Raw genomic sequence first — 15,478 nt, 5'->3', positions numbered from 1 at the left:
GTTCAGTAACCCCGAGCACACACCGTGAACCTGGACTCCCCTGCAGGAGGCAACTTGGTTGTTCCACTGATGGTAAAGAAATGCTACCTATAGGGATATGAGAGCAAATAAAGTGCAGAGGGATAAATGGGAGGAGGAGGTGCCTCCGTGTGCCAGGTATTCAATAATGTCTCGGATGCAAGAAGTTTACTGGCGACAAGGTAAACAGGAGCAGTACAGAAGATCAGGCTTTTGAGGTTTACTGAAAACAGTTCACAGCAGGCTTGGACAGCTTTGGGGCTGGGGGGTCTTATTTCTCTAGCCACGGTGTGGTCACCTCTGGAGCGCAGCCAGGGGCTATATGGCCCCTGATCCCTATCAGCAAACCCTTTGTGGCTCCTAGGAATGTGTCCTTACTGCAGCCCATCCCCGGTTCCAACGCTGCAGCATTCCTTACAGGATAGCTGCAGATCCCACACGAAGCACAGGGCATTCACTGCTCCCTTACTGCCAGAGGGGAGATTTACAAGCACAGGAGTACAACTGGTTCCATGAGGACATTTACAGAAAGGCCTCTGGGGTCCTTTTTTCCCCTTTGATGGGCAGTTTTGATTAAAATCTGCACAAATAGGAGCTGGAAGTGGTAACTGCATCGTTGCCTTCCCATGGGAGATTCTTCCAGGACTTCTCACTTTCCACTCTTTTTCAGAAGAACTGAAAGAATTTCAGAAGAAATACTGATGAAAGCAGAACAATCACTCTTCCTCCCCCCTTGGAATTCATCTGGAAAACAACTTACAATGCAGCAAACCGAAACCGGAAAGGTTCCTCTCGGGGCAGCACCTTTTCTACTTGAGAGCAGTTGAGGTGATTTCCTACCAAAGGCTGATTCTTCTCTGCATCTCTGATGGTGATTTCCTTCTTGGAACGGCTGACCGCACACGTCTGCAGATGCACCTGCTGATGAACGTGCCATAAGGCGCAGTGGGAGAACTGGGAACAGCACCCAGCAGGGCAAGGGAGCATCCTCCTGGGCTCTGCTCCCGGTGCTCCCATCCTTCCCATGCCCCCTTGGTGCTACAGTCTCCTCAGCGTCAGACATTTCTTTTTTTCCTGGTAGGTGCTTACACGTGAATTCAGTTCTGGCCAAAAGCGGTGAGCTTGGGGCTGTGAAAGCTGCTGCATGCACACAGACCAGAAGAACGGGGTGGGGGCAGTGCCAGCTGCCCACACACTGGCTGACCCAGACAGGTGGGAAGGGAGGCTCTGAGCTCCATCCAGCCTCAGACCTGTAGGGTGGCGAAGGGTGGTTACTACACTGACGATATCTCTTCCAGAGAAGACAGGAAGAATGTGGTAGGTGCAATCTGGGACAAGTTCCCACACCCATCTGTGTATACTTACACTCATTCAGCTCGAAAGTACAACGAAGCTTGATGGTAGCAATTAATAAAAACACCAGTATCTGCTCTTACTCATCTGTGAAAACCAGTTATTCTGTTACAATCAGTAAAACTTTAAGCTAGATTTTCAGGACAACTCGGTCTTTTGGAAGCGCTGTGCCTGTGTGTGTGCGGGCAGCCTTCCAGCAGGGCGAGGTGGAACAATTTGCAGTGGGGAACAGCAGGACCCGTTCCAAGCAGGACCTGCAGGACTACGAGTGTGTTGATGCCAGCGTGCACACGTGTGGGGACATACGCTGGGCTCACTGTGCAAGGGCAGATGCCAGAAGGTTGGGGACAATCGCAGCATCTGCTCGAAAAGGGCTTCGAACAGCACCAGAAGGGTATGGAAACTTGGGAGTGCTGCCATTTATGGGGTGATTTCTGTTATTGTTACGTGGTGTTCCCACTGGGGAAAAGACTAAATCCACTTGTTTGTTATAACAGCACAGGAAGGGAAGAGGCTTTCCCTTTATCCTGCTATTACAGCTACCTTTGTCATCGCATCCCTTTCCTCAGCTGCTTGAGGTCTGTATTCAGACTAGCAGACCTTGTCGGTAGTTACCATCCAGTAAACAGTTACAGGCTACAGCCACATTTATCTAGATTGAATTAAGCAAAGCAGCAGGTCAAAGACAGAACACATTTACCTTCCCCACACCAGTGCAGGAAGGGGTGCGTTGGTCCCTATCAAAAAGGGTCTCTCTCTTGGTTGTGACCATAGAACTGCCCCAAATGTGGCTGATGAGCTTCTGACAGTACTTGTGGTGAGCCCCTGTTCCATTTGCTGCTTCACATCAGTCCACATCCAGGAAAGATCTCAATCTCTCCTGACTGTTACTGTTGGAAATGCCATCACATTTCCAGATCTGGAGGTGCCCCAGGGCAGCCCATGGCTACGGACTCTCACCAACCACCAAAACTTTCGACTGAGCCCTGCCTCCGTTGGATAACCAAGCCACCTGATCCCCATCCTGCACAGCAGTCACTCCCGAAAACGAAAGCAAGCTTATTTACTGATGTCAGCTGCCTGTTTCTCAGTGCACTCTTCGGAACTGTTGAGTCATCCAGGAGGACGCTCCCCTTTTCTGTTAAGGTCGGGATCAGTTTCAGTGGGAGCAGGCAAGGTGCCCGGCTGAGCTGGCACGGGGCTGGGGGGAGGCTGCCCGCATCCCCCTCTGCCACAGCCCCTCTGCAGTCCTCGCACTGGTTGTGAGCACAGTTACATGGCAGCAGGGCAGGGACTGCTCCCCTGGACAGTTGAAGGAGCTCAGGTGAACCAGATGAGCAGCATCTGCCTGAGCCTTCTATTTTAACGGTGCTTTTCTGATGCAAATAACTCGTTTTGGTAAAGGTAGGTGCTGCCCCAGGACTCGTTTTAATTTGGGTCACAAATGAGGGATGGGTGCGAGGTGGGGAGCTTCACCTAACTTTAGAAACAGTTTCATTTCTCTCTTCCAGCTAAAACAATGAGGACTTTTCTTTGTGCTCCTGTTCGCAGACAAACTCCCTTTGTTCTGATGCAGTTTCTCCTCCCCTGGAATTTGCTGTCCCAAGTGCCTCGCTGGGTCATGCTTAGGCTTGCTGCAATGCCAGCATCTCGGAAATCTGATGAAACCTCAACGATCCCCACTCCCCTTGTGTGTTTGTACCTAAATAGAAAGTTAGGGAGCCGATTTTGTGCAGTAAAAGCATTGGTCCGGGAGCACAGGGCAAGGAGCTGGGAGTGGCGATGGAGAATTCCCACCTGCTGGAGCCAGGCCAGGCGGAGCAGACTGGGGGTGACGTGGTCCAGGAGGCTGATGGCATTTTATACAAGCAGGCACACCTGGAGCGGGGGAATCGCAGAACAGCCAGCAGCCCAAGGTGAGGGCACTCCCTCAGGAACCCATCTGCAGCCTCTGAGCCAGCCGGAGGAGGAACACAAATCTTCCACCTCTCACATGGACACCAGCCTATGCACGTGCTCCTCTGTTCAATCCGGTCCTATTTTTGGCTTTGGGCACACCTGTGGGAGAGGCTGGGATTGAGTCCCTGAGACTCTGAGCTGCTCCGTGGCACAGTTTAGTGACAGCCCAGGGTGCTGCTGGTGCAGGGACACCCACACCCATGCTCTGTGACCAGTCCTGGTGGCTGACTCAGCCCCGCTCTGCCATTCACCTGCACTGAGAAGCTCCTTGTACATCACAGTGTTGCTTCCAACCCAGCTGAATCAGACAGTGAATGGAGGCATCGCTCTAGGATTTATGGATTTGGGTGCGAGTGTCACACTGCCCCGTCTGGGGACACTGTCTGAAGGGCACCACTCAACGCAATCTGTAAGGCCACAAAGCACTGCCCCAGGTTGCCCAGGGAGGTGGTGGGTGCCCCATTCCTGGAGATACTCAGAGTCAGGGGGACTGGGCTCTGAGCACCTGATGGAGCTGTAGGTGTCCCTGTTCATTGGAGGGGGTTGGACTAGATGGCCTTTAAGGGTCCCTTCCAATTCAAATGGTTCTATGATTCTCCATCTGCTGCAAGAGCCCTCTTCGGTGTCATTGCCACATATGGCGACACACAGAATCAGGGCGCCTGGAAGCCAGCATCGTCGGATGGAACAAGGCTTCACCCCAAGAGGCTGCTTCCATCTATACCTGGAGGCAGAAGGGGTCAGGTTCAGGGATCCTGCCCTGTACTCACTCTCTTGCTCTTGTCTGGTTTGCCCTCACTCTCATGTTTTGTGGGAGCAGAACTGAAGTTTCAGGAAGCATCTCATTAAATTTTCCGTGTTTTGTAACAGTGTGACTCACCCTCACAGCCTCTGTTTGCCATCACTGTGTGCCAAATGGAGCACACATCCCTGCTTGCCCCAGAGCCCCAGAGTGGGGGGCAGCACCAAACCCTCATCAGCTTCCCTCCCTTCCCCCCCCCCCCACCCCAAAAATGTCCCTTTGCAGCTTTTAGGCACAAACATGAATGCACATGAAAGGGCAGTGGGTGGGTGTGCAGAATAATAAGCAGGTCTGGTAGCAGCGGCCGAACGAGTCGGGCAGGTCTGGGGAGGCAATAGGAGGCGAGCAAGCCAAAACACTCAGTAAGGTGAGATGTAATTACAATCCCTCTGCACTGGGACACTCGGCAGCACCGCAGCAGTGTCACACGATGGGGAATTAGGCCCCGAGTGTCAACATGTTTACAGCCCCACGTCTGTGCTGGATGAGCCAGGAGATGGGCAAGAAGGACACAGAAGGGGAGAAGTTTTCTTCCCTTTCTTTTGCCCAAACCTAAATATATGTTGGATTTTTCCCATTTTCTATTGTGCGTCATGTGCATCTATGCTAAAGCGACTACAAAGTAAAGAGCTCCCATCCAGCAAAGATCCAGTGAAGCCCAAGAAAACCTCTTCTGCCCAGCTGTTGGAGAGCAAAGAGGCCAAAGCATCCCCTAGTTTTCACCTCTCAATAGCCTCTGGAAGCACCTTGCTCACTGACCGAGCCCTTGCTTGTTTTCTTTCTCCAGCTCTGTGAGGTTTGCGATCTTGGCTGTACAGCAGCACAAAAGCAGCAAAGAGATGGATGGAGGGATGGCCGTCATGAGCTCAAGCAAAGCTAAAAGGAAAAAGGAAACCCTATGTTGTTGTCAGAGATGGAGCTTAACCTGGCATCACCACTGAAGTCAGAGAGCAGAAGCAGGAGAGATTCACGTTGCTCGGCCTCTGCAGCTGAGAAAGGAAATGAAATCAAAGGGGAAAAAAAAAAAACCAACAGGGAAATGCTGAAAGCTTTCAGGCTTTGTTCATTCATCACAAGCAGGCAAAGGAGGGGCACATCGGCCCCTTTATATGTTGTGTTTAAGAGCTAGATCCTTCTTCATTCTGAGCCATGGGAAGTTTTGCTTTTGTGTTTAAAAAAAAAAACCAACAAAAAAACCCCAAAACAAAACATAATCATGGCCATGATTTTTAAAAAGCTGAAATCCCAGGCTTGTTTTAGAAACAGATTCAAAAGCATGTGCTCGCTGCGATTATCTACACCGGCAGTGGTTTTGGACATGTGGACTTCAGGAAAACAATAGCAAGCCCTGTTATCAGCACAAAGGAGGATCAGTTTGGAATTACCATACCTGTAACGTGGGCAGCTCGGACGGCTCCCATTTGGTCTGTTGTTCAGCCCTGAATTTACTTACAACATTCCTGGAAAAAAAAGAAAGGGGGGGGGGGGAGCATTCCAGACTGAAGTGTGGAGCAGCTGAACAATAATCTTAACACTGCTTTTGCCTCAAACCTGGCGACTATTCTGCCAGTGGAAATGGATGGCTTTAGAAGTAGGAAAAAAAAAAAACAACCAACAGATGGGGAGGAGAATCTGAGCACTAGGAACAGAAAGGGGAGCTGCAGCTTGACTGCAAAGACTGCACAAGGGTGAAGAGGTGGTGGATGTGGCCCTGGGAAGGAGCTGAGACTATTTCATAGAATCATAGAATGGTCTGAGTTGGAACAGAAATTTAAAAGCCATCAGGTCCAGCTCCCTGCAGTGAACAGGGAGTTCAGCTCCATCAGGTGTTCAGAGCCCCGTCCAGCCTGACCTTGGGTACCTCCAAGAATGGTACTCGACACCTCTCTGGGCAACCTGTGCCAGTGCTTTGTTGTCCTTATTGTAAAAAAAACCTCATTTGTATCCATATTTAAAACATAGAAGCACCTCTTTGTATGACAAGCTGTGCCAGGCACGTCGTGACATCGTTTAACCAAATTGCCAGAAGTCTCTGAAAACCATCTTTGGGCTCTTGGGTCCTTAAACCAAGGGCTGCGAATACTTAGTGGCATGAACCTGTGTGGTGTGTCACCACATGGTGACAGGCCAACTGGTGATCCTGTGGCAGAGCAGAGCCCACCGCAATTGGCTGAGGGCTCAGCTGCCAGCACAGCAGCACAGGTACCGGTATCTGTAGCAGCCATCGAGTCTCCTGTCATTATCAATGGAGAGAAACCGGCAGCAAGGCGTGATTCACCCCACCCATCCGACACAGCATCTCCTCTGCCATCCCCTCAACAAACCCTGTCACCTGCAGGGGTGATCCCTTGGCATCGTCTGGAAGCAGGAATGAGCTTGTGTCACCTTATCTGCACAATCTCAGTTGTACCTTTCGTTTCTCCATCTGGCAGAGGAGGAGCTGGGAGCTGCAGCAGGTGTGGTTCATGAGCTCTGCAGCTTGTTGTGCCATTACGGTGGGTAAGCCCCGTGGTGGCTATTAGCAATCACATATATAAAACACCAGGTCTGGAGGAGGTTAAGCAGCTAAGGCAGTTTGCAAGAAGGGTGTTTTTACTCTATGGCTCCTACTGGGGTCTCCCTGTTCAATGCTGACCCAAGATGGATGACAGCGAGCCAAGGTAATATGCCTTGCTGAAGGGCTTTCCCCTGCGTGGGGTGCAGGTTCCTGTGCTTCCTTGGCAGCCTTATCTTGAGAGATTAGCAAGCCAGCAAGAAAGGACTTGTGATGGAGATAGGGCATGAGAAGGAGGGTGATCTTGGAAGGGAGGGGATGGGCTGCCCTGAAAGTGGAGGGACAGAGTCTGGAGGCTTGGCTGAAGGGGATGAGGCTGATGAAGGTGTGGGGTGAGAAGGTTAAAGCAGAGAGTGGGGCTGCTGCAGGAATCAGCTCTGATGCTTGTCCTTCTGCGGCTGGTGGAAACAAGCTCTTGCATGTGCAGCAAGAAAGGGTGCATCCCAGTTAACAGCAGCTGTGTAAGAAACAGCCTGTTAGGGTCCATACTGAACTTGGTGAGGTTTGAGAGTAGGGCACAGGTGAGCTGCTCCTGTGGGGCCAGGCAGCCAGCTTGTGCCCAGTTCTGCACTGGTTAAAGTCATCTTTGTTTCCAGCCAAAAAAACCCAACTGATAAATAAGGCAGCCAGCTGTGTATTTACCTTCCAACCTTGGCCAGCGCAGACATGCTTTATACAGCCAGGCCCAGCTCCAGCAAGAGGGGGAGTGCCTGAGAATGCCGTGTTGAGGGCACGGGAGGATTTATAACTGTTTCATATGGTGGCCGTTGGGTCATCTGAGCTCAAGAGGCCTCCCAGATCCTTTTTCTCCCTTGCCTGGGCTCCCAGGGAGCAGGATGCTGCGGAGCAGCCGAGCCCGGGGAGTTAAGTGCTGGAAATGCAGGAGCCCGCGGCTGGCAGCTGCCGCCGGGATGCTGGGCTCCCGCTGCTCCCAAAGCAGAGCGGACACTGCAGCCACCCGGGCGGCCGCGGAACTGCACCCGGCGGGAGCGGAGCGGCCGCACCGAGCGGGGCCGGGCTGCGCGCTCCGTGCTGCGTCCCGAGGCGGCTGGGGAGGGGCTGGGGGGTTCGCAGGGTTTTTCTGCTTTCTTTTTATTTCCTTCACGTGGTTGGCTTTTTTTTTTTTCCCTCAAAGCTCATAGAGAGATTCGTGGCAGCAGGTGGAGTTTTTTTCTCCTCCTTTAAGGGGAGAAAAAAAAAAAAAAAAAAAAAAAACAAAAACAACCAAGGTTCAGGAAGGAGGGTTTTGCTGGAGGAGACAGAAATCCGAGGACAGGGTTTCCCCTGGCAGCCCCTGGGGTCAGGGCCAGCCTCTCTGGATCAGTGGGACTGAACATCTATGCTGACTGCAAAGCGTGGCGAGGAGAGGCTCTATAGCTCCGTGCCGTGGTAGCGTTGCTCCCTGCCTTAAACTGTGCAAAATGTGTTTTTCCTGAGCGAGTGTGCTGACACGTCATTGTATGGCTGTTGGTGTGGGGACTTGTGCTTTTAGCAGGGCACTTCTTCCACAGTTCTGTTGAATTTTCTTTTCCACATCACTTAGAAAACAGCAGCAAAGTATCATCTTAGTCCTCCAAAGCAAACAGTCTCTGCACAGCATGGGGAGCCTCAGCCCTCCTGTGCCAAAATCAGTGGCTAAGGCAGCATCACCTCTCCTGCACCCAGGTGCTCCGTTGCCTGGTTCTCCCCCAAGCCTCCGGGCATAGTGGGTGCTCTCTGTGCGTGCTCTTTACATATGCTGCTCTGCTCGTGTAGCTCCATCTGCAGGTGCTAAGCCAGTATGGATGCAGCGCTGGCTTCCCAGAGTGGGTTTCTTGCTGGGCTGTTACTCAGTGCAGGGCTTGCACGCTATATCTGGACCACTCTGCTGGATCTCTGCTCTTACTGCAACACAGAGGTGCTGTTTCTGACTGTCCCACCATCTGCACAGCATGCTTCACCTGTCAGGTCCTTTGAACTGGTCTCTCAGATCCTTCAGATCATATCAAGACAGGATTTCAGCAGGACACTGAGGAGAAACCAATCATCTAGCTGTGAGGAGAGGAAGGCTGTGTGGTGCTCTGACCCCTGCTGGCATGCTGGCTCCTGGTGGGATGCGAACCATCTGCTGACATCCGTGTTTTTGAACTCCCCAGCAGTAGTCTTTCTTGCTGCTGGGTTTCTCTAGGGACACAGGAAGGCAGTGCAAGGAGCATGCAGGAGTTCCTGTTCCCATCCTGCATCTGAGAGCTGCTGGTTATGAAGTTTAGGCTTGGAGAAATATCACTACCCGTGAGATATAAATGGGGAATAATGATGCTTAAGCAGAAATTGCTTGAAGCTGTTATGAGGGTTAAGTAGTTAATCCCTGCAAAGTGCTGTAGACATCTGAAATGCAGTGTTAATATTACTGTCTCCAATGCAGGCAAATGATATTCACTTCATTTGGTAACTTAAAGCAGACATCTCTCGTGAGGATTCCCAAAAGAGTTTTTGTACCCTTCTGTGTATGTGATCTTGTTGGGCCTGATGTGACCAGTCTGTGTGAAATAAGCTGCTGGGACTCTGTTTTATAGCAAGCAAGCTAGATTCCATCAGCTCATTTATCTGACACAGATCCCATCATGTGGATTTCTGGCCCCTGGGCTGAGCCTGATGCTGTTCTTGGCACTCTGGGCTGCTGTTAGCCTCATTGCAGACTTGTGAGAAGCACACAAACAGCAGCAATCCACTGCTGCTTCACACACAGCGAATCCAAGTGGAGTGATCTGAAGCAGAGCTTTGATTGCTTCAGAACTAGAAGAATGCAGTTACAAAGGTGTTGTGGGGTGAGAAGATGACCCCAAGCCAGCAGGGTAAGGGGATGCCTGCTCAGTGCAGGCAGGGGAGCTGCTCAGAGGCCTGGGCAGAGCTCTGGAGAAGCTTGGGGGCAGCAGAGGAGCAGGGCTGGCAGGCAGTGGCAGCAACCTGGCTCTGCTGCAGCTGGGACAGGAGATCACAAGGCAAGCAGCAGTGATTGCCTAGGTTACCTTGGCACAACCTGTGGCATGTGGGGCCCTGACCCTGTGCTGTCAGGAGCCTGGTGATGTCCCAGATAACCCTGGGCATGCTGCTGGCAGCAGCTTTTCATCTCCACTTAGTGCCCAGCCTGTAGCCGAGGGGAGGTGGGAGGAATTTGTGTAGAGCCCATTGGCTTTGACCTTTCTTTACATCGCCTTTTTCTTCCCCTCTGTCCTTGCATTCCCCGCTTGAATGCAGGGGCGGCTGTACCCAACTTGCTGGGAATGGAAGGCTGGCGAGTGAACCAGAAGGGAGGCATTGTGCTGTGCTAATCCCCTTAAGCCTACACTTGTCAATAAAAGGCGTGACTTTGCTCTAAAAGCGTGTTTTCTGCCTCCTCGGTGCAGCCAGGCTGCTTTGTCCCCTGTAATGCTGACTGGCTTTTCTAGGGGCTGCCAGCTGGAACTCTGGACATTGACATGGGGCAGTTTTGCCTGTGAGAGAGCCCCTCCATCCTGGGTTTTGTCTGCCTTGCACAGCATTGAGCCTTGTTACATAAGAATGGTGCAAACATAATCCCTGTAGTTCCACCAAGTCTGTTTTCCTTTCTGCGTTTCCCTGTTACAGGGAGGTGAAGGGCTGAGGTATTTCTCTGCATTGTCTCACTGCTTTGGCAGGACAGAGCAGCGCTGGGTGGGATGTGTGCATGGGGAAAACCAGGGATGGGTTCCTACCATGGGCCGCTGGGTTTCAATCTTGTGTTGTAGAGCCTTGAATTCCCCCAGGACCAGAGCCAGGTGTGTGTGCCCACGCCTGGGAGTGGGAGGTCTCCCCCATGGCCAGCTCCTGCCTGTGACACCCTGGGGTTTTGGTGTCCCCTTAGGTCCGCCTGTCCCCAGTGGGCCCCTCACACCTTCCTCTTGGTTCTCCCCTGCTCTGACATCTGTATTGAGCAATTCTCCCTTGCTTTCCGTTTCCCTGTGAAATCAGCCCCAGAGGAGGAGCTTGTAGGAGGGCAGCATTGTGGGCAGCCAGAGCTGCAGCAAAAGTTGGGGAAGAGAAAGGCCAAGGGGCCATTACATCACTTAAGTAGGTCATTCTTCTGCTGTTCCCTTACAATCACTGCTCTCCAATGCATCCCAAGTTCTTCCTGCAATACAAACCTCTTTCTTGCTTGCTACCCTGGTCTGTCTCTAGCAGCTCCCCAGATATCCTCTAGATACCCCTATACCCTCTTGCCCTAAGCTCTGTTTGAAGGAAGGGAGGGAAGCCACCGCCGCTTCCTGGGGAGTAGAGGTAGCTGCTGGAGGTATTGGGGTCTGCAGTTCTGCATGGGGCTCCTGTGTCTCCATTTGGAATTCATACACGGGCCACACAAAACCAGCATCTCCCAAAGGGCCTGATCCAGAAATCTTGTGCTGTGCCTGCGGGGGAAAAAAAATGCAAAACATTCTACTCAGTTCAGCTACAAGTTGGAGCTGAGACTCCCAGGAGAGCCAGGAAAAATAGGCAGAAGTAATGAGACTAATTAATTTATCTTCCTGCACTGGGAACCATCCATATGGCAGTAAACCAGCTAAGAGCTTTTTCCTCTTTTTGCTCCAGTGCATGCTGCTCCTCCAGCTCTGCAGCTGCCACTGTTTGTGGTACCGAGCTGTAGAAGAGTTTGATGCTTATAAATTACAAATACTTACTCTGAAGGTGCACTTTGCAGCTGCAGTTTGCAAAGTGCTGTGTCTTTGTTCTCCCTGCATCCATTGTAGCCATGAGGCTGAGAACAAGGCGGATGGGAAGTATTCAAACTCTGAGCAGTTGTAGACATCAGAGCATCGAATAATACCCTCCTATCTGACTCGAGCTGAGGGTTGCTCCACATGCATGCAGCAGGCAGAAGTTGGCCTTAGCTTTCAACACACTTGAGGTCAAATCCTGATTTGCTTATGGCAGTTCTCCAATCAACTGGAGTAGACCAGGACTGACACACAATCTCACTAATGTTTCACATAGCTGTACTTATTATTGCAACATGACGGTCTTATTAGCGGTTGGAAGGCTTCAGAAATGTGTGGAACACATGCAGGTAATTTGGGGTTTCCAGTCTTGGGAATGTTTGCTCCCATTGAAGTCAGTGGGATAGCTACCACTTCTTCCAGAGGGTGCTGGAATGCCTCTGCATCATTTGGCTGAACAAATCCGACTGTCTTAAAGAGTGGAAAGAGGCTTAGGTTTTCTGTTGGGGAAAATAATCGGCAGCAGTGAGCTCTGGAACTGGTTGCATTTAGACCTAAGTGTCTTTTATGCAAAAAAAAAAAAAAAAAAGAAAAGAAAAGAAAAAAAACCCAAACCCAGAAAGTCCTGAATATGGGAAAAGAAATATTTTTTTTAATGTTAAAGTTCTGGGCATTCAGGGAGCTGTGGGTCACCTTGGAGTGGTGATTCGTTGGGAATCAGGGTGTTTCTTAACTCCAGCCTGGGTCAGACAAGCTGGTACTTCTCTTCTGAGCAAAGAATTAGAATCATAGAATTGATGATGTTGGCAAGGACCTCTAAGATTATCAAGTCCAAGCATCAACCCATGCCCACTACACTATATCCCTAATTATTCAGCAAAGGAATCAAAGGCTCCATCCTCCTCTCGATGCAGGTGAGTTTTGTTTGCAGTGTCAGCTTTTCTTTCCCAGCTTAGTGAAGTAAATACAATTTTGGAGTTGCCTGGTTTCCTTTTTCCCTTTTTTTTTAACCAAGGAAAGTTGTTCTTGCAAGGTGTGAAGCTGATCGCTGCCTCCTGTCTCACTGAGAGGTGAGAAGGGGGTCACCTGCGTGGTGGGGTGAGATGTTTCCAGGAGAGCTTGGGAATCTTGGGCTAGGTACAGAAATATTTTGGCAAGGAAATGTTTATTTGTGAGATATAAGCAGTTCTTTAAAGAAATCATGAAAGAAACTGCCTTTCAAGATTTTTTCTTGGGGAACTTCACATTTTTCTGATAGGTGATGGAGAAAACCCTTTCCACTATCAAATCCTTTTAAATTCCCCCAGCCAGAGGATTGTTTTCCCTATAGCGTGTTTTCCTTTTTTTATTGTGTTATTTCATCACTTTAGTATTCCTTGCTTGTATTTCTTCAGCTCGTAGCTACAGAAAGAAGCTTCAGCTGTAGCTGTCCTGCAGCCAAACTGATGTGCACTGTGTAGGAGGCAGCATCCTGTGGGTGACCTTGCAGTGACTTCACTTGGTGCCTCACAGTAACCTAGAGATACCGATGCTGTAAAAAAAAAAGGTTTTGTGAGAGGTGTAAATACAAACGCCATGAGATCACGTATTCCAAACTATAACTGAATGCAGACTCTTGGAAGAAAATCTACTCAAAGTCCTCCTGGAAAAAGCTGTCAAGCACTTCATAAATTTTTCCACAACCCTAGATCTGCCATGCAACAAATGGGCTTCTTTTCGAAAGTGGTGCTGTGTCCCCATGAAGTCTGGATGTTAGATTGCTTGTAATCCTTCCAGGATGGTGAATGGGAAGGGCTATCTTGAGGCCCCTGATCTCATGGTCTTCTGAGATTCCTGTCCTCAGGATCCATCAGGGACCTCATGCAACACTGTCAGGAAGAAGACATTTAAGTACTTGCTCCACCACATGAGCCTGATGTGCCATGCAGCAACTCCCTTTGCCTAGGGAATGGTACCTGACCCGGCAACTTGCCTGCAGTCCCAGCAGAAATACTGGGACTTGGGGTGGATCATGAGGTTGTGCCATCCAATGCAGCCCTGGTCCTGGGTAATGAAGAGGCACACTGGCAAGAGGAATCTGTGCTGGAAACTGTGTTGAACCTCTGCCTTTCTGGACTTAGGTGCCACCCGTGGACCTGGGGCTGATACATGTACCTACCCACTAGTTTAATTTTGCTTTCTTTCCCCTGTGGAATCATAGACTCATTAAAGTTGTAAAAGACCTCTAAGATCATCAAGTCCAACCATAAACCCATCACCGCTATGCTCACTAAATCATCATCGCGTCCACTAAACCATCATCCTTTGGATGGAGCCTGATCTGGAGATGCTTGGCCCCATCAGGGTGGTACCAGTGCTGTCCCATGTTCACTCAGCTGAGCCCTGTTATTAGGAGAAATCAAGCCAGAGTGAGGACAGTTGAAGCAGGACTCCCAACAGCTCATTGCCCTTGCTCTGGAGCTATCATCCTTCAGTGGAGATAAACCACCCTGGCAGATGCACCTGCTTGCAGTCAAAATAGCCAACATCTGCTGTGCAAATGCTTGAGTGGCATTTAACCCGGCTGTAAAAGGTACACAGCAATGACAATTGCAACATAGCCATAGGATTGTCAGTGCACTTTACAACCCATCTCACCCCCGGGATCTCTTAGGGGTTTGTTAATGTCTGGTGATGTTGCAGGCAATCAAAAAGAATTATGGGTTTAATTAAAAACCACCATAACCATTTAACCAGGCATTATGATGCTATCCAACCCGGAATTTGCACAGCATTTAAACACTCACTGTTTCAAATGAGAAAAATGGTGGGGAGTTGTTTTACATTTCAGGGTAAAGCAGCACGTCCAGTCCTCCAGCTCCTCCCCTTCCAGCACAAAGAATGGGCATCTCCTGCATGTAAGGGCAGCACCTCCCAGCAGAAGACCTTTGTATCTCTGTTGAGCACTTTGAGCTAAAGGTTTCCATGCAGGCTGTCTGCCTCAGGCATTTCTGTGTTTTAGGAAAGTTTCAGCTGTAAATCATCCTACTTTCTGTGGCTAAGATTTGGGATAGATATGTGGTTTTGAGCATTCTTGTCTCTGATTTGGTGAGAAAACAAAATGCTGCCCAAGCCTGGAGGTTTGGCAGGATGTGCTCACCTTGAGAGTGAAATTTACTGCTTTCTCCAGCTTCGGCTGAGTTACAGATGTGTGGAAACCTTCCTGTAGCACTTGCTCAGGAGGGTGGTGTTGCCTGTGGATGCTGAGGGCTCACTGATGCAGCTGACATTAGTAGAACTTGTGTCCTAGATCCGCTAAATATATTTTCCTTCTTTATGTAGCATTCTTATTTATGTCCTTTTATTTAGCAGCCATCCATATACCATCTTGTCCCAGTCACCTCTCGGAGCCCGGAATGGGGCTCTCCCACACAGCAACCACCTTTACACAACATTAAGCTTATTTTCAAAATATACGACTCTGAGGCTTTTGAATTGCTATGGGATGGACAAAAGTTGTCCTTCGTTTTGTCTAGCCAGCCTGGCAATAGGGAGCTTCTTTGCACTACAATGAAACCACTTGTTTGTGTCTTGTCTTTGGTACCTCAGGTTCTTACTTCCCTCAGGCTCATGTTAATCCTGTGGTTCTCTGAGTCCTCTCCCTCTTTCAGAAACCTGACCAGGATCAACCCTGATGCCTCTTCAGTTTTCTAGCATACTAGATGAATGTCAGCCTTATTCCTATAGTCTGCTTCTCTTCCTCCAGAGGAGGCCAGGCTGGGACCAAGGGGAAGAAGACAGGCAGATGCTGTGACTCTTCAACACCTGGAACTGGTGGAATGGGGGAGGGTTTCCCTCATTCATTTTTCATCATGAGCCCATGACTCCAGATTGTGAACGTTTCAGCCACCTTCTCTAGGTTTGAGTGAGTTCATATTAAGCTCACAGCAAGCCTGGGCTGAATTATAGGTTATTGTGGAAGCCATGCAAAACCCTATGGTTTTTGTCACAGATGCAGGCAATATCACACCAATTGGCTTCTATTAGAAACAGCATTTAGCACACATGTAGCACCTGTAATGCTCAAAGTGCTGCTCAAATAAG

The 15,478-nt window shown here is 50.0% G+C and overlaps 1 long non-coding RNA gene across 2 annotated transcripts; it reads right to left on the bottom strand.

Annotated features, from left to right (window-relative positions):
• LOC110398331 lies at positions 224 to 4,095 on the bottom strand. Of its 2 annotated transcripts, XR_002438326.1 has the most exons (3): positions 3,169 to 4,095; positions 779 to 1,268; positions 224 to 693 (listed from the first exon to the last, which is right to left on the bottom strand). It is a non-coding gene; the product is annotated as an uncharacterized LOC110398331 (long non-coding RNA). The 2 variants fall into 2 exon arrangements; XR_002438325.1 differs by lacking the exon at positions 3,169 to 4,095 and having other exon boundaries at positions 779 to 1,430.

Source organism: Numida meleagris, chromosome 4 (assembly GCF_002078875.1).
Source record: "Numida meleagris isolate 19003 breed g44 Domestic line chromosome 4, NumMel1.0, whole genome shotgun sequence".
NCBI classification, from domain to species: domain Eukaryota; kingdom Metazoa; phylum Chordata; class Aves; order Galliformes; family Numididae; genus Numida; species Numida meleagris.
Note: the sequence above shows the minus strand (reverse complement) of the source record. Positions and strands in the feature narration are given on the sequence as shown.